At 33.2% G+C, this 16595-nt stretch overlaps 1 long non-coding RNA gene across 1 annotated transcript; it reads right to left on the bottom strand.

The window, feature by feature from the left end:
• Positions 1 to 1638: 1638 nt before the first annotated feature.
• Positions 1639 to 16339, bottom strand: LOC134529248 (uncharacterized). Its single transcript, XR_010074510.1, has 2 exons — positions 16161 to 16339; positions 1639 to 4009 (listed from the first exon to the last, which is right to left on the bottom strand). It is a non-coding gene; the product is annotated as an uncharacterized LOC134529248 (long non-coding RNA).
• Between the last annotated feature and the right edge of the window lie 256 nt (positions 16340 to 16595).

The following is a 16595-nucleotide window of genomic DNA, read 5'->3' as shown; positions in this document are numbered from 1 at the left end:
ATACCAGGTGGTAATATTATCTGATCATCAAGTTAAATAACACGTACTTTGCAAGTGTAATGATACCATACCAGTGAGTATTTTTCATTGATAACCATGTTAAAAAACACGTACTTTGTTGGTGTAATTCTACCATACCAGGTGGTAATATTAACTGATCATCAAGTTAAATAACACGTACTTTGCAAGTGTAATGTTACTATACCAGTGAGTATTTTTCATTGATAACCATGTTAAATAACACGTACTTAGTTGGTGTAATTCTACCATACTAGGTGGTAATATTAACTGATCATCAAGTTAAATAACACGTACTTTGCAAGTGTAATGTTACCATACCAATGAGCATTTTTCATTGATATCCATGTGAAATAACACGTACTTTGTTTATTGTAATTCTATCGTACCAGCTGGTAATGTTAACTGATCAAGTTAAATAACATGTACTTAGCAAGTATGTTACCATACCAGTTAGTAGTTTTGATTGATCACCATTGTAGCATTACACGTGCTTTGTAGGAGTAACATTACCATATCGGTAAGAAATTTTGATTAAGCATAGTGTTATGTCCCATGCTCTCTATGAACAAAATTGTAGTTTTACTTAACGTTTGTTATATTGGGGTTAAGGCCTTAATACTGGTCCTTGCTCCAATATATAAACCATTTTGAATTTTACTAAAATGTGTATGTTGCAAGTGTCTCGCATGCACAGCAAGGCTGTGTGCACAACACCAAAGCAAATTAAGCAAAGTAGCAAAAAAAAATTCAGGTCGATTGCCAATGACTTGTCACGCCCATCTATTAAACACATGATGTTCCACCAATCACAAGTATAAAATATGTAAAATACATACAGTTGTCACTGAAAGCTTGCCACACTAAAACTTTCAGAGGGGGGAATGGATAAAATCACAAATGGCAGTGGTTTCAAATATTTCATTAGAGCACGAAGTTTGTTTGGTTTTAATTTTTTGTTTATGTTAGTAACACAGCATACTATAAATACAATTTCCAGAACGTTTAGGGGTTTTGTGAACTAATTAAGTACCAAGTAATTTCCAACAGAATATAACTTCGGCCCAAAGATTGTTGTCATGAAAGAGTATTTTACTACTGGTGGTCTGAAAAAGGAAATTAAACTTGTGAATTATCTTAAAAAGTATTTTTCTATGCATAAGTTGGCTGCAGTACAAAAGCATGATTTATAATGGATATACATCCTAATGTAATTGATTGGCAACGACTGGACGGATGCACCAGGTCATTGGAATTCTGACTTAACTGTCCACAGACTATCAATTTGTATATCAATGAGAATAGATACTATTAAGTTTTTACAATTTAATTTGAAGAAATGTCAGTAATCAAATATTTGTAAAAAAAACTTAATTAAAAAATGAATGTTTACATCAACATCAAAAGAAAGATGACCTTACAACTAAATATTAAACCTCCAGGAAGCAGAATTTATATAGAAGTATAAGCACAGCTCATGTCTAAGTCAAGTCCTCACACACTTATATATGGATACATTCATAAAAAAATTGATTTTAAGTGATTACGTTCATATAACCACAAACTATTAAAACTTTACCGCAGAGGCTACACAACAGGCAGGAGCTGTGGATTTGTTTACTAAAAGTGACATCTATGCCATTAGACAAAAATTTTAAATGTAACTCAGAATGTATTTTCAAGTTCTCAAATGCCTACATTATTAAATATGGGGTCATAATATTACAATTATTTTTTCATACCTTAGTTTAATAAATACGACTGTCATTTCACTCCACAATACTACTAGTTGCTCACTTTGTATTTAATATAGTTTAGAAATGAAAAAAAGGGTTATGAATAGAGACAAGTGCTTTCCGCAATGCATGAAGTAACTGTACAAATATATACAAGCACGATATAATTTACTGTTTATAGGCATCGTACAAAAATTGAGACTTGACATATAGATAACAATGTGTTTGTATTTCAATTAATTGATAGTAGTAGCTGGTGTATATATCACTGATTGTTGAGGACTCGCAATAAAATATCCGAGGTTGAGCGCTTGCTCAGCAACAGAATGATTTGCAGGGAGAAGTAGTGTTTGCGCCCCTACAAATTGTGTAGTTCTACATATAGGCACTTATATCTTACTACCGTACATATTAAAACAAGGATTAATACCTACATTATGTTGCTTTTATACCTCATATTGTCATCTTATACCAAAACTAGCTGCCCAGCTACGACTTTGCCCGCGTGGAATAATGTAAGGTAAACAGTTGGGCAGCTGTCTTTAATATACATGCCCTCTCCCACAGCCCTTTTCTGAGGAAATTCTTTGGAGGTATTCTTTTGATATTAATCAGTATTTTCCCAAGTGTGAATTGTGCTTGAATAATGACATTTGGAGAGCACAGTTTCTCCCACCCTTCATTCCATACACTGCTCTATATCCAACCCATGTTGCCCTTATCGGCTCTCAAGTCCTAAGTTAATCAGAGCAGTTCAAATTAATCTAGTGTTACATCACTATCTTCTGGCTTTCGATAATATTTGTGCACATATCACAGTAATAACTTTCACAAAGTATTACGTGGAATACGAACCCCCCCCCCCCTCCCTTAGCATAGCAGACTTAAATACTCGACAATGCTTCAAGGAGATCGTTAGAATTTTTTCTTGTGTACAGGCCCACACCAAAGAGGTTTTTCTCTGAACATGGCAAAAAGTAACTGCTTATTTCTTTCTCCATGGTCATGCTCATTTTACAGGAGTCTTAACATTTTGCTGCTTTTCACATCATTAAGTTTCAAATTTCATAAAATCCAGAAACTGATTTTTAGAAATTTTCACAACCTTAATTCTTATCAAGACATCGTCTTAACAAATTTAACAGATACAGATAATTAATTGGAAACATTTTTTTATGGCTTAAAAGTTAGAATTTAGAAAAATTCTGAAAATACTTTAGATATTTACATAAGCCTCATTCTTAAGAAAATAACACCTCGATACATTAGGTAATTTAAGGGAAAGAAAAGAAAAAAAAAACATTCTACTGCCTTTCACCCTCTTAACAAATTTTGCAAAATTGAAAAATTTGCTAAAAAAAAAACCCATTGGTCTAGTTCCAACGGTTTGGGCTGTGCGTTGATGAATTAATTATTGAGTAAATGAGTTAAACACTTCATTGTATTACAATAAACCCATCAAAGATGAAAATAAAAAAATCTGAAATTGTCATTGGAAACACTTGTATCTAGACCATTGTCTTCAGGAAAAGTTTTCCTATACCACGAAACAATATTTCATGTTTAAAAAGTGACTGTTTTACGCTATTTACAGTTAAACACAATCTTAAATAAAAACAATGCAACAAAGGCAAGTTTCTTGAGGACATGGCTTGTCGGTATGGGCCTTGACTGTAAAACGTTTAAAAAAAGTTAATCTCTAGAGAATAAATACCTATTATAAATAACTAACACCACGCAGAAATTATTATTATACTATCAATAGAGGCACAGTAGCTTTACAAATTTAAAGTTTTAAACCTTAAATAATAATTGCCAATAAGAATTTATTGGTAACACACTAACAATAATACCATAAACAAGTCCGAATACACCACAATTTACATAGTATGCTCCGTTACCATCAAACATATTAAAAATAGCTCAACTCAAAAAAACAGCTTAAAATTTATATTCTCAAAGCTGAAATAATACAAAATGGCTGTAATAACAAATCACGAAATCTTTTTTGTAAACAATAAAGAAATGTGACACAGGTTTACATTCATAGGTGTGCATTATCAACATTAAAACTTACATTTATAGAGGTACATATCAACATTAAAAAAGAAAATCATTTTACTATTTACAATCTCCACATTTCTTTGAAATGAGTCAGAGCCTCTATTAATGACGCCACTCTTGTGTGTACAGCAGCAGGTTGTCGTTTGACTCTTTTAACCTTAGATCCTTCTCCATTTATATGGAACACAAGTCTGTAAAACATCAAAAAATGAATATTAGTTTAATGCACTGTAAATAAAAACATTTTATCAAGCCTTCACTTACCACTGAATACTCTACAAATAAAATAGCAAATTATCATCTACAAGTACAATTTGTCATATTTTCAAAATTTTATTACCATTGGCGATTAACCCTAGTGCACCTTCACATCTCAATTTAACAAAGAAAGTTTTATTTCAATTTTTGTTTTATTTTCCATGTAGGTAATGCTGATTTTTTTTTACTTTGAAATAAGTAGGTACATGTGTGTTGTAATTTCAAACTATGAAGAATCAAAATTGAAACATTTAAGATAGAACACCATAAATGTTAAAACTGAAGTTCAGCTCTAGTGTGTTTATTTTTGGATTTTTTAAAGGGGAATGGTGAAGAGATAAATAAGAGATTGTTTACCCTTTGCTTATGCAAGTGGTTCTTATGCATGATATCTTAAAATAATGTGGTTTTTTGCATACTACATCTGCCATGAAACTTTAAAGCAGAGTTCTGATACTTGTAAAAATATATTTGCATTTTTTATTATGCTGCAACTAAGATGATATGCCATAAATAATAATCGTATTGTAAATATATCCATTAAAATAGATTATCTCCTTACTGGCTTTCTTAGTTTTCCTCCCACCACTTCATATACCAAGACTAACAAAGAAGCCAGAGCAGAACAATTTTCCCTATTATGCCTTAAAACATTTTTATGCAAGGCAAAAGTTCCGTATTCCGTATCCAGGTGTATACAAATATACCTTTGATACTGATGGCATGATCCTGTACACCTGATCTTGTGGTACATGATGCTTATTTTTTTAGCAGTGGGAAGGCGCTGTCGCGCGAAACGTGATGTAAAATATAAATTACGTCAGGTTTCGGGCTGACGCGCGAAACGCGTTGGCGCTACGCACCTTCCCACTGAAAGAAAAAAAAAAACTTAATGTACCACAGGAACATACCATCAGGGCCATACTATCAGGATTAAAGGGTTAACTTGGATACGCAATACGTAACTTTACCTTTATTAGCAAGTAGGAAAATAACTGAAGAAAAAAATTAGTCCCATGAAGCATGCCTACAGTGCTTTTACCTATGTAGTATGATGTTATTTGTCGGAAAGGTTTGTTAAACTATTAAGTAACTTAATTTTAAATAAGCGTGTGTGTGACTGTGTTTGGCGCCCTATACGAGGACCTGCACATGAATATTCAGCGTGGAAGTGAGGACCTGTGGCGATCCGAGGACCTTACACAGGTCCTCGGATTAAAATTCCTCGGATTCGCGTTCTACGATCAACCTGGTGTAGGAAGGATTTTCGCCGGGTCCTCGGATAAAACGTGAAGGGTCAACCATGTAGTTCGCGTGTGTATCCACCACGTTGTGCTACTGTCGCCCGTCTTTACACACGCTGTGTATCGTTTGGCGTTGCTCATCTTATATAAGGACCCTTACACAGCTATACACACGCTTTAAAAAACACACACTTCGGTAGTGAGCGCGGAATCTGAGGACGCAGTCACGACACACTTGTGCTTAGCAGCCGACTCTGAGGACGTGATATTTTTTTACACACTACATCTCAAAAGTAGAATACGAGGACTTCGCTAGATGCAGGTTACATAGTATTTATGAAAAATTTTAATCATTTAAGCGGTGGTATTTTCTCTGCTTTATTAATGAAGCTTTTCATTAGGCTCCATATGTAATTATCCCTATTACTTAATTTAGATATTTTCTCATCTCACAAACTCGTGCGTCTAAAAGCTGCTTCGTTAAAATTATGCTATTCAATTAATTCTAGATTAAAAGCTATTATTCGTCATCGGTGCCTCAAGCACCACCTACCCAAGTATTTATTATAAATGTTCAAATCTTTATTGTACTGCGGAAAGAGTCAAGTTTGTGTGTATTTTTTTTTTCTTATTTATACTATTATTAATTTATATTTCATAAAAATTTTCACACTATTCTTAATTAAAACTTATTAAAATTAATTTTTAATTTTTTTTGTTATAATTTATATTTATTAGTTTGGTTTTTATACAAAGCATGTTTTTTTAGTTTTTTGAACTATTAATTATTTTCTACTATTTAGTTTATTTATAAAAGCGTATTTTTTTAGTTTTTTTAAACTATTATTTTTATTAGAACAAAATTAATAGGTAACTCAATCACCATTCATTACAACAGCAAACAAGGCTCTTTCCTCAAAAAATTGTAAATTTAAATTCCTGCTTATTTTGTTGAATTGAAAATTCTCTTTGGTATTCGGAAATTTGTTAATATTAGAGAAATCGGCTAAAGATAATGGTTGGAAATAAATTTTAACATAAATTCCTGCCTTATCGACTATAGATGAAAATTATATAAATTGACAAAAATCTTATTTTGCAAATTAAATAATGGAATAATCTTATTAAATTAGTGTATTGTCATCGGTCCTCGATAAATCTACACAGTTTGAATGAAATCTGACCGTTTAAAGTGGGTCATAATCGCACCCAAAGGAGTCGGTTACAAACATACAAACATACAGGTGAAGCTAATATAAAGCGTGGTCGAGGTTCTCTCTGGTAATAATTGCCTGAATCCTAGAATTTCTTACCAATGGCGGCTCCAGGAAGACCTCTCGGACAGGGCTCTCACACACACGAGGATGCAGTTAATAATCATGACATTGCCCTTGGGATATTCACCAAATATATGGTCTCAAATACTGAAATCTAGTATTTTCGTGCAAATTTTGATTGAAAGAAGACTTTAGCACATTTACGAAAGTATTTAAGTTAACATTAATATTCCCTACAAAGAAATAAGAAGTAAAATTCGGGCTCGGAAGAGGCTATCGCCCCCTGCGTCCTTCCTCAGGAGCCGCGCTTGTTTATTACTTCCCGACCAGGCGGCCTCAGCGGTAGACACTTTTCCTGCGAACACATGTGCTTATCGCGATATCCGATACCCCGACGCGCTGATAAGGCGACCGAGCAGCCGTCAGACTGCCTTCACAGCACCGCTAGCCCCACTCCTCGGTTCCAGTCGCCGGCTGAAGAATACGCCGCGCGAGGGAGACACTTCCCGGAAGAATAAGTGTGCGGAAATGCATTTCGTCGTAGAATAAATCTCGGAGATTTTCAGCGGTAACCTATGTATTTTTTTACACCATTTTAATCAACGATTAATACTCTATCGTTGTGTGTGTCTACTTTTTTGTATGCATTACACACGATACATAAAACAGCTGCGTAAAACCACACATTCGGAAATAGTTTTACCTATGTTACGAATTTTAAAAATCATTATAAAAATTATAGATAGACCCATTCATCCTTTCCCTATACACAAAAAAAAAACATGACAGTTTTATCTGTAATGAGTAGCTGCAAATTCTTCTAAACAAAAGGCCCTACAATCACGCCCTGAAGACTGTCTGTATAGGCCTCTTAATGGTCGGCCATGACGGCCATGATTGACAAAACACAGACGAAACCTTTTCTTTTAAGATGAAGGTGGAAAGTTTATCTCGGTGGTGAAATTAAAGATTTGGCTTTTCTGAAGATATTGATTATTCAATTAATTTTACAAAATTTACAAAATGTCAGTTTACATTATTTTTGAAGCCACGACTGATCTCGGTTTACAAGACGTCAGATAATTACTAGATGCTTCGAACTGAGAAACTAGGAAATTAAAACATGAAACTGCACGCGGTACACAGACTCACGGCGAAAAACCTTACGAAGTGGGGTGGGAGGCTTGGGCCTCCCTCACCCAAACGGCCTACGGACACGGGCGGGAAAAAAAATTAGAAAAAAAAATTTAAGTGAACCGAAAGAAAATAAAATTACTTGTTATTAAAAAAGCATTATAAGGCCCGGGTGCTGCCTGTGTCCTGTAAATTTAGTCACTCGCCAAAACTTTTACATTTTATATCGCTATTTGGGCCGCAGCCTCGCACCCAACCAGCCTCACTGCCGGCACAATTATTACATACACAGTGACCTTGGCCCACGCAGCCCAGCACTGCCACACTTACCCACGCCACTCGCTTCCCCTGTAATCGAAGAAGGGAAAAGTCGCATATCGCTTATCAGACCATGATAGGGATGCCTTTGTCCACACACACAGCTATCGAATTAAAAGTTGTAGCAGTGAATATATATAATGTATAGAAGTCGCGAGCCCAGGTTAAATTTTCTGTCCGCTTTCGCAGAAGAATTGTTGTAGTAGGAAGCTCCGTCGCAGCGATCGCTTCAATCGCTGGGTATCGACAGCGCACGCCCCTAGCGGTCTTAGGATGTACTACGTTAACCAGCCAGTCATGCCACCTCCCTTCACCCTCCCACATACGGGAAGCTGGTATCAGCACCGCTCGGCGACCTTGACGATAAGTATTCCTTACCACTGCCTTTGAGAGCCACGAAACCCCGGGAGAAGACAGTTACTGGGATCACTGTATGGAGGGATTGTGTACCCTAGTAACGTGAAAATTAGCTCCTAAGAACTTTATATCAGTCCTAGCATTGAATATATATAATGTATAGAAGTCGCGAGCCCAGGTTAAATTTTCTGTCCGGTTTCTTAGAAGAATTTTTGTAGTTCCAAGCTCCGCCGCTGCGATCGCTTTCATCGCTGGGTATCGGCCGTATACGCCCCTGGCGGTATTTGGCAGAACTAGGTTAACCAGCCCAGTCGTGACATCATCCTTCACCCCCCCCCCCCCCTTTTGAAAATCCCAGACCAACGATTCGAATTACCCGGCAGGTCTTATCAGCATCGTTAGGCGACCTTGAAGAGGAGCTTCCCTTACCGTCGTTTGAGAATGATGAAATCCCAAAAGAAGCTAGCCACGGAAATCACTGAATGATGGGATTCTGTACCCGAGTGAAGTGAAAATTAGCTATTAAAACTTTGTATTGGGCCAATAGTCAGTGTTACGTTCAAAATATGGTTTTATTTTAAAAGTAAAATACTTATTTAAACTATATTTCGCGTTTGTACAAATTTACTTTTAGATATTGGCAAGGAAAATCAACATACCTTAAACAACCTTCTCTTATTCAACGTTATCTATTAAGTAGTAAAAGGGGTAGATATTATTTTTAAAAATAAAAAAATGTAACCCACTAAATCAGTATTGGCAAGATATATATAAATTCAATATTAAAATACGCACATTAAAATTTTTTGTAATTAACTTTTTTCGGTAATAAAAATTCAGGATGATTTTGGTTTAATTGGTTTACGTATATTGCTATATTTTCTAAATCACATAGAAAAGGGAAAACAGTGCATCAGTGAAAATTCAAAAATTTAGTTTAAGTAATACTAGCCATACCAAAAGATCAATATGCGAGATAAGAAATTTGGTAACTGCTCTACATTTCAAATAAAAATGCATTGGTTTCATGAATACTGAAATGTATGCGTAATAACAATAAGGCATATTATGTTATTATACTAAGCATGACTATAACTAAAAAATTACAGTAATTTAAAACGATGGCAGTCTTAACATACAATAAGTGCGCGAGTCTTAGTTTATTTTTTAATTGGCTTCTTCGTCAGATGGAAAAGAGTTAAGATTTCATCAAGGAAAAATATATTCTCAAAGTCACTAAACCGGGAGATAGAAAATAAGGTAGGTACTTAATTTTAAATAAAAGTTAAAATAGACTTACGCTAAACCAATTAAAAATAAGTCATAAAAATATTTTTATTTATTAAATATGTTCTATACTTGACAGTTCTTTGTGTATAATTCTTCAAAAATCTTTGAAATTTAATACATATTTTCTTAAAATGGTAGAATATCAGCAATACCCGGAAATTACGTGAGCAAAGCCACGGGTTATTAGATACACTTTTATTATAAAATAAAAACAATTATGCATTTGTAGTTCACGAATGTGATATTTTGTTTATTGCTTCACAACATTCATTTGCCAGTCTCAAATTTCATCGTACCACTTGTCAGAAATGTCACCAAAAATGAGAGATAGTTTTTTTTGACGAATTTCAATTACGAGGAAACCTTTCGCAAGACTTTTTTCTTCGCAGTAGTCACTGGGACACCATTAATTTAAATCCACTAAGATAATAAAATTGTATGTATAATGATTTGTTTTTGTATATTTATATAACTTCCCAACCAATTTTTAATGATTTTCATGTGAATAAAAACTTGTAAAGCAATTTAATTAACTGTGTCATAATACTTCTGATTAGATGGAAATACAAACTTTTCATCAGTAATATACGATGATAAAAATATTTATTATTGCAAAATAATATTCACTGTTCAAATGCAAATTTAAATAGATTATTCATACATGTTTCCTGATAATTAATGGTTTAAAATAATTATTTTTTAGTATAAAATCATTTTTCTCTTGTGTTAAAATGGGTTGCTAAAATGAGGAATTATAAATATGTCACTTACTAAGTCCGTGCACAGATTTACACAAAACAGCAATGTAAATAATCTTTTTTGGTAGTTTCTAATTTTGTGCCCTGGATAACATGAATTTGGTTGAATTCATACCAAAGTGAATTTTTTGAACAACTTAAATTGATGTCATAAATAAATATTTATTTTTTATTAAAAATCCACAAACAGTTTTTAAAATATAATATTTATCACGCCAGATGGAATAATAAACAAAAAATAGCTCTTATATGTTGTCTGTGTTTAAAGAATTGTATTATATTTCATGGAAATAATATTTACCTTTCGGTTATTAAAAGAAAATATATTTGTATTCAAAATACTTGCGCATCGTTTTTACGAGCATAACTTGTGTATCCAACCTCAAAGCAAGGAATATAAAGAGTGGGAACTCAATGCTATAACAAACACTCTTATTTTCTTTGGAGATCCGGGAAATGTGCGTTATTTATAAGCAACTTAACATAGTAAATCGTTAACTTTTCAGATCTATGTTGGCAAAATTGATTTTTTTTTGTGGTCATTCGCTACTGGGAATATTCACCATATAACGTTTAAGATTATTTACTTTGAATTACGAAACAACCAAAACATTATGTAAAAATGCTTCATCTTATGTTAAAAAAATTATAAACTGCATAGCCACAAAGTATGACATCATACCATAAGTTTCAGTTACTAATAACAATACGTGCACGCGTATGAACAGTCATCGCAGCCATAGTTGTTTCATAGCTACCAAAATCATTCAACGTTGTCAAGAATTATTCCAAATTATGTTTTGCCATTTTACTCAATGCGCCACTCCGTTAACACAACATTTTATAAATTCTGAACTACGAATGTCAGTGGGAATGTACACTATACTGTACATTCCAATCTGATACGCTTTAAGAAATTTCTGTAGTTTTCTTATTATTAAAACTTAATTTTTGATGTTGGCATCTTTTAACCGCACTTTTTTTTTTTTTTTTTTTTTTTTTTCGGTGGCCGTATTCCTCCAATTCAGTTGCGCCCGCCGGTACCCAAGCGCTCGGATTTCAACAAAAGGCGCCGCCTCTCCATAGAGTGAAACAGAGAATTACGCGCACGACCTTGAAAAAAGCGACGCTACAGCGCTCTGGCGTGGAAGCTGGTAACTACGAGTACCCTCTTGTGGAAAGAAGAGCTGTCTAGCGGCGGAGCTAACAACTACCTCAGTTTTGGATCCGAAAATTGGAATAATAAATCCTATCCCCTCGCGACTTCTATAAGTTATATATATTCAATGGTCCTAGTCAGTGTTGAGTTTAAAATATGATTTATTTTAAAAGTAAAATACCCATTTATTTTAACTTTATTTCGCATTGATAATTTTATGTCAAACATTCTGAAGGGTAATAAGGTGAGTACACGGGTTTTCAGAATACGTGGATCAGTTCACGAGGCACATCAATGTTCCGTTTTCCAGTTAAAAATAATGACAGGGAAGTTGTGAATTATAAGTTGCCAATTTTGTTTTACATTATTTATCAGTTAGATACTGTTTAAAAAAAATTTGACGCGAGTATGCGAGGAAAGTCATAATTATTTAGTATGAATTAGTAAAGAATTCTTTTCTTTTATATTTAAAATATCCACGTTTTAATTACTTAAAAAAAGTAATTAGATTACAACAACCACATATTTTTAATTTCATCATTTTTACTAAAACCGTGTTAATTTTCGATGTAAATTTTAATAAACGCAAAGTTTTAGCAAAGTATTACCCATGTCGTCTGTTTCACATAAAATGCATTTGTTTGGCAAGCGTTTCAACAAAAATTTTAAGATCGATTGCAAAATGTGTTTAAGAAATAACTAAACAATTAATTATTTGTGAGTAGATAGACTGCAGCTGCATTAGTATTTTTTTTTGTTTATTACTTTATAATATTAAGATGTTAGTAGCTTAACGATCGCTGTCAAAAAACGTCATGTGAAAAATTTTGAGTTTATTTACCAGAGAACATACTTTGTAAGTGGATTAGTGAAAGAAAAACATAAGTTCGAACTTTTGTTTTATACATAAATGAAAACAAAAACGTGGTAAAAATTGGTCCACACAGCCACCTCAGTACTTTTTTTAAGTAGATAAAACTGTTTAAAAAACATTGAATTCTATCGTAATTACCTAAGTTATGAACAATTTAAATTCCAAAATATTTTATTATGTATCCAGAAAAAAAAATTAACCAGGAAACACTTATATTGAGATTATAAAAATTAGGTACTCATTTAAACACGAGGTGTTATAGACTTCTAGCCCAGTCAAAGTATATTATGTGCTCAAATTCAATCCGATGTTTATGATTTTGTGTTGCAATTGTTCAGTGGTCTGCACGGAATGTCACATCAACAGTCATGATAAATAGGAAATGATAATGTAATTGAAATATTTTGGGCAAATAGATGAATCATTACCACTTGTCGGCTATATGACTGAGTAGTAAGAATCCACCATTAAGAACAAAGTCAGCGTTCTCCAAGTCCAAATTCTCCCTTGTCACCTAAAACATGTAGGCTACAGGGTTGCTTTCTTGGTTTTGCGTATCCCAGTTTCGTCAAATAGAGCTAAATGAAATTGAGCCAACTCATACTGCATATACATGATCAAATCATCCTATTTTTCTTCATTTATCGTTATCCTCTGGAAAACTAACAAATTATAAATGAGCTATAACAATTGAAAGTAATAGTGTAGCTAATATTCGCTAGAGGGAGAGCTTGATCTTTTCGTAATAATGCTTGATTAAATTTTTCCAACATTACTCTGTATTGATTGCTTGCCAATTACTATTGCATTGAAAAAGGTAACTGTGGCATCCCCTACTAGTCCATTTGCTATAGACATGATTTGTTGTGATCCAGGAAATGGTGGTTAGCTAAGCAGAGATCTTATATTAATCTGTGGCATCCCTACTTCTTCGAGATTGTCAGAAATCAAGTTCAAATATATAAAATGAGTACCGTATAACTCTTCAATGATGAGCAGATGCAGTTGCAGTCATCCCCAAGGTCCACTCGCTCAAGAACTTATCAGTGAATCCTCGTCCTCGTGTGAGGCTTCCAACAATTTTCATGTTACGCATTTAAGTCTGTTCTGTGGTCTGTATGACCAAACGCTATCAGTTCTTTTCTTTGGGAAGTAACCCTGATATGCAAAAATGTTGAATTCTGAGGTTATCATAGACTCTAACTTAAACATGTCTTGTAAAGTCAAGTGACAGCATTTGACATACGAGAGGCACGGTTCACAAATATATGTCAGTTGCTATAGGAAAAAGGTTTGAGATAAAATAAAAAAAGTCATTTTTTAAGCGAGACTATCTCAAACAATATTGGAGATATGAAAAAAGTGAAAATAATCTTTTATAGGATTTTTAATGCTCTTTAATTTTTTATTAAATTGTTTTCTTTTAAGGTTAATCATTTACGAGATATTTCTTTAAAAAATCAAAAACAAATGCCTTTTATTTTGATAATCCTTTCTAGTTTCTGACTCTACTACCTCACTTCCTATTCAACAGGACTTTTGATTTTAATTCCCCTGGACACTTCTAAATACGTGTAAAGTGTAACAAAAATATCGGATTTAATTCGACTACGAGCGAAATTTTAGCTTATTTTGACTGAGCTATTCCTTCATTAGAACTATTGCTAGTCAACAAACGTTTCTGACAAATAATCTCAGTCCTAACATATGACAGTTGATTATTCCTCTGCGTTTTACACGATAATATTTTTACATATTTCACACATTATGAAACAATCACGTACATTTTCTAACGAGTCATTGATTTATAAACCTTCCTCTATACGTGTCAGTGTGTGTGTGTGTGTGTGTATGGGTGTGTGTGAGTGTGTATATATATGTATGTGTGTATATATATACACATATATGTGTGTATATATACACATATATGTGTGTATATATACACATCTAAAAATATATAGTACTATTATAACACCAAGTGATTGTATATTGTTGCAAGAATATATAAATAATGTAACTAAGTGGTGTCAAACTAACGGAATGAAATTAAATCTTAAGAAGATTAAAATAATATCATATTCTAGGAAAACATATACAGAAAATTTTAACTATGTAATAAACAACAACATGATACAGATAACATATTGTATGCGTGATCAAGGTATTCTCCTAGATTCAAAATTTTACTTTCATCACCACGTGGATAATTTAATTGCAAGTGCAAACAAAATAATTGGGCTTATAAAATAATTAACTTATTTGGCTAGCTCTCTTGATTCTGTAATTAGTATTTATTTTACCTTAGTAAGATCGAGATTAGAGTATGGCTCTGTCATCTGGAACTCTATAACTACCACTGACTCAAATAGACTTGAAAATATACAAAATAAATTGTGTAGATACATTTATAACAAACATTTAATAGATGATAATTCAGAGAATTTTAACTACGACTTAACCCTTGAAATCCTGAACACGCATACACTACAGTTTAGAAGGAAAGTTACTGATACTGTTTTTGTAATAAATTGTTTTATAAATGTTTACCACAGCACTGAAATATTAAACAAAATTGGTCTTCGAGTTCCTTCATTCAATCATAGAACAATGCGACCCTTTCGAACGTATCACATAAAAAATTAACTATCAAAACGGTGTACTGATAATTGCAATGATATATTGGAAGATTTAGACCCTTTCCAAAGGGCAAAAATCTCAATGAAAGACATTTTGAATTCTTAATTTTCTTGCAGTTAAGATAACTTCAGATGTAAATAATGTTTTATTGTTATTTCATTGATAAGAATTAGTTTAAAATTGACAAATTTAGCTATTATAATCTTATATTTGTCTTTTGTCATGTGTTTATGTTTGTGTTGTCCCATTTTTATTGTTGTGTTTATCATTGTGTTTTGTGTATGTTATTGTTATTTCTTTATGTAATATTTGTTAAGTGCCCACCTGTTAAATGCTTTGACTGTTGGTAGGCACTCAAATAATAATAAATAAAAAAATATATACATATATAAAACCCAACGTTTCAGAAGTAAGTTAAACTTGTTTAATTAAAATACAATGCTATATTAAATAATTGTACTACATATTTTGGAAAACATTATGTTTAAAAATAATATTTTTAATATTCTAAAATCATTAGTCCTATAGACTAGTAAATAGCAAATGCAATAGGTCAAAAGTTTTTGCCTAAATATTGAAGGATTCATTCGTTATCTTAAATTTGCATATTAACTATTTGTTGTGCACTCATTTAAAGCTATATACCTAAATTAAAAGTGTGATTTGAAAAGTTATCCCCGCATTAGAATTTTTTGCACAAAATGCTCTGTAACTTATTTATCGGGCAAATTATTGCACACCAGGACATTATTAGACTAAAAACCTCGTACCTAGCTTTCGGTTTGCATTCTTAAAATTATTTTAATTAAAGCCCCTTTAATACATTTACCAACAATAACATGACGAATAGGCCTATAGGCATAATAATTATACAAGGCTTATTTATAAAGAAGCCAAATGCTTCTCGTCGCAATATCAATTACGAAAAAACAAAATAAACTAGCAAACAATGTAGTTACAGACCTTCAGCACATAGTTACCACTATACTACGTACCCAAATTATTAAAAAAAAAAAAACAGGAAATTGATACATACCTTATGCTGCCCCACTTCACAATAACTCGTGCTACAAAAAATATTCACAACACGTACACGTGACCGGCGTACACGAGACGCATGGTTATTCTTGGGCTTGAACAATAGAATGAAGAATCTTCCTCTTCCACGGCGACAATTGCGGCAGCGTTTAGCGCTCCGAACGGTACCACTCGGAACTACCGCAGATAGCTCGGTGTAATAAGAGCAGTAGATAACACAGTTTCGGTGCTACATGCAAGGACTGGGATCTCTGATTACACAGCCACACACACTGCTATCTTTCAGCGACGTCTTGCTCAAGCATGACCATGGGAATGATGTGTTCAAGGCGCTCCCTCACTTCGCTCTCTCTGTTTTGTCCATACCTCGTGCCAATGCTGATGCAGAGAGAATTTTTTCCCAAGTTAATGACATGATACTGCAAAGCGCAAT

Source organism: Bacillus rossius, chromosome 1 (assembly GCF_032445375.1).
Source record: "Bacillus rossius redtenbacheri isolate Brsri chromosome 1, Brsri_v3, whole genome shotgun sequence".
NCBI lineage: Eukaryota > Metazoa > Arthropoda > Insecta > Phasmatodea > Bacillidae > Bacillus > Bacillus rossius.
This window is presented reverse-complemented; position numbering and strand designations above follow the sequence as displayed.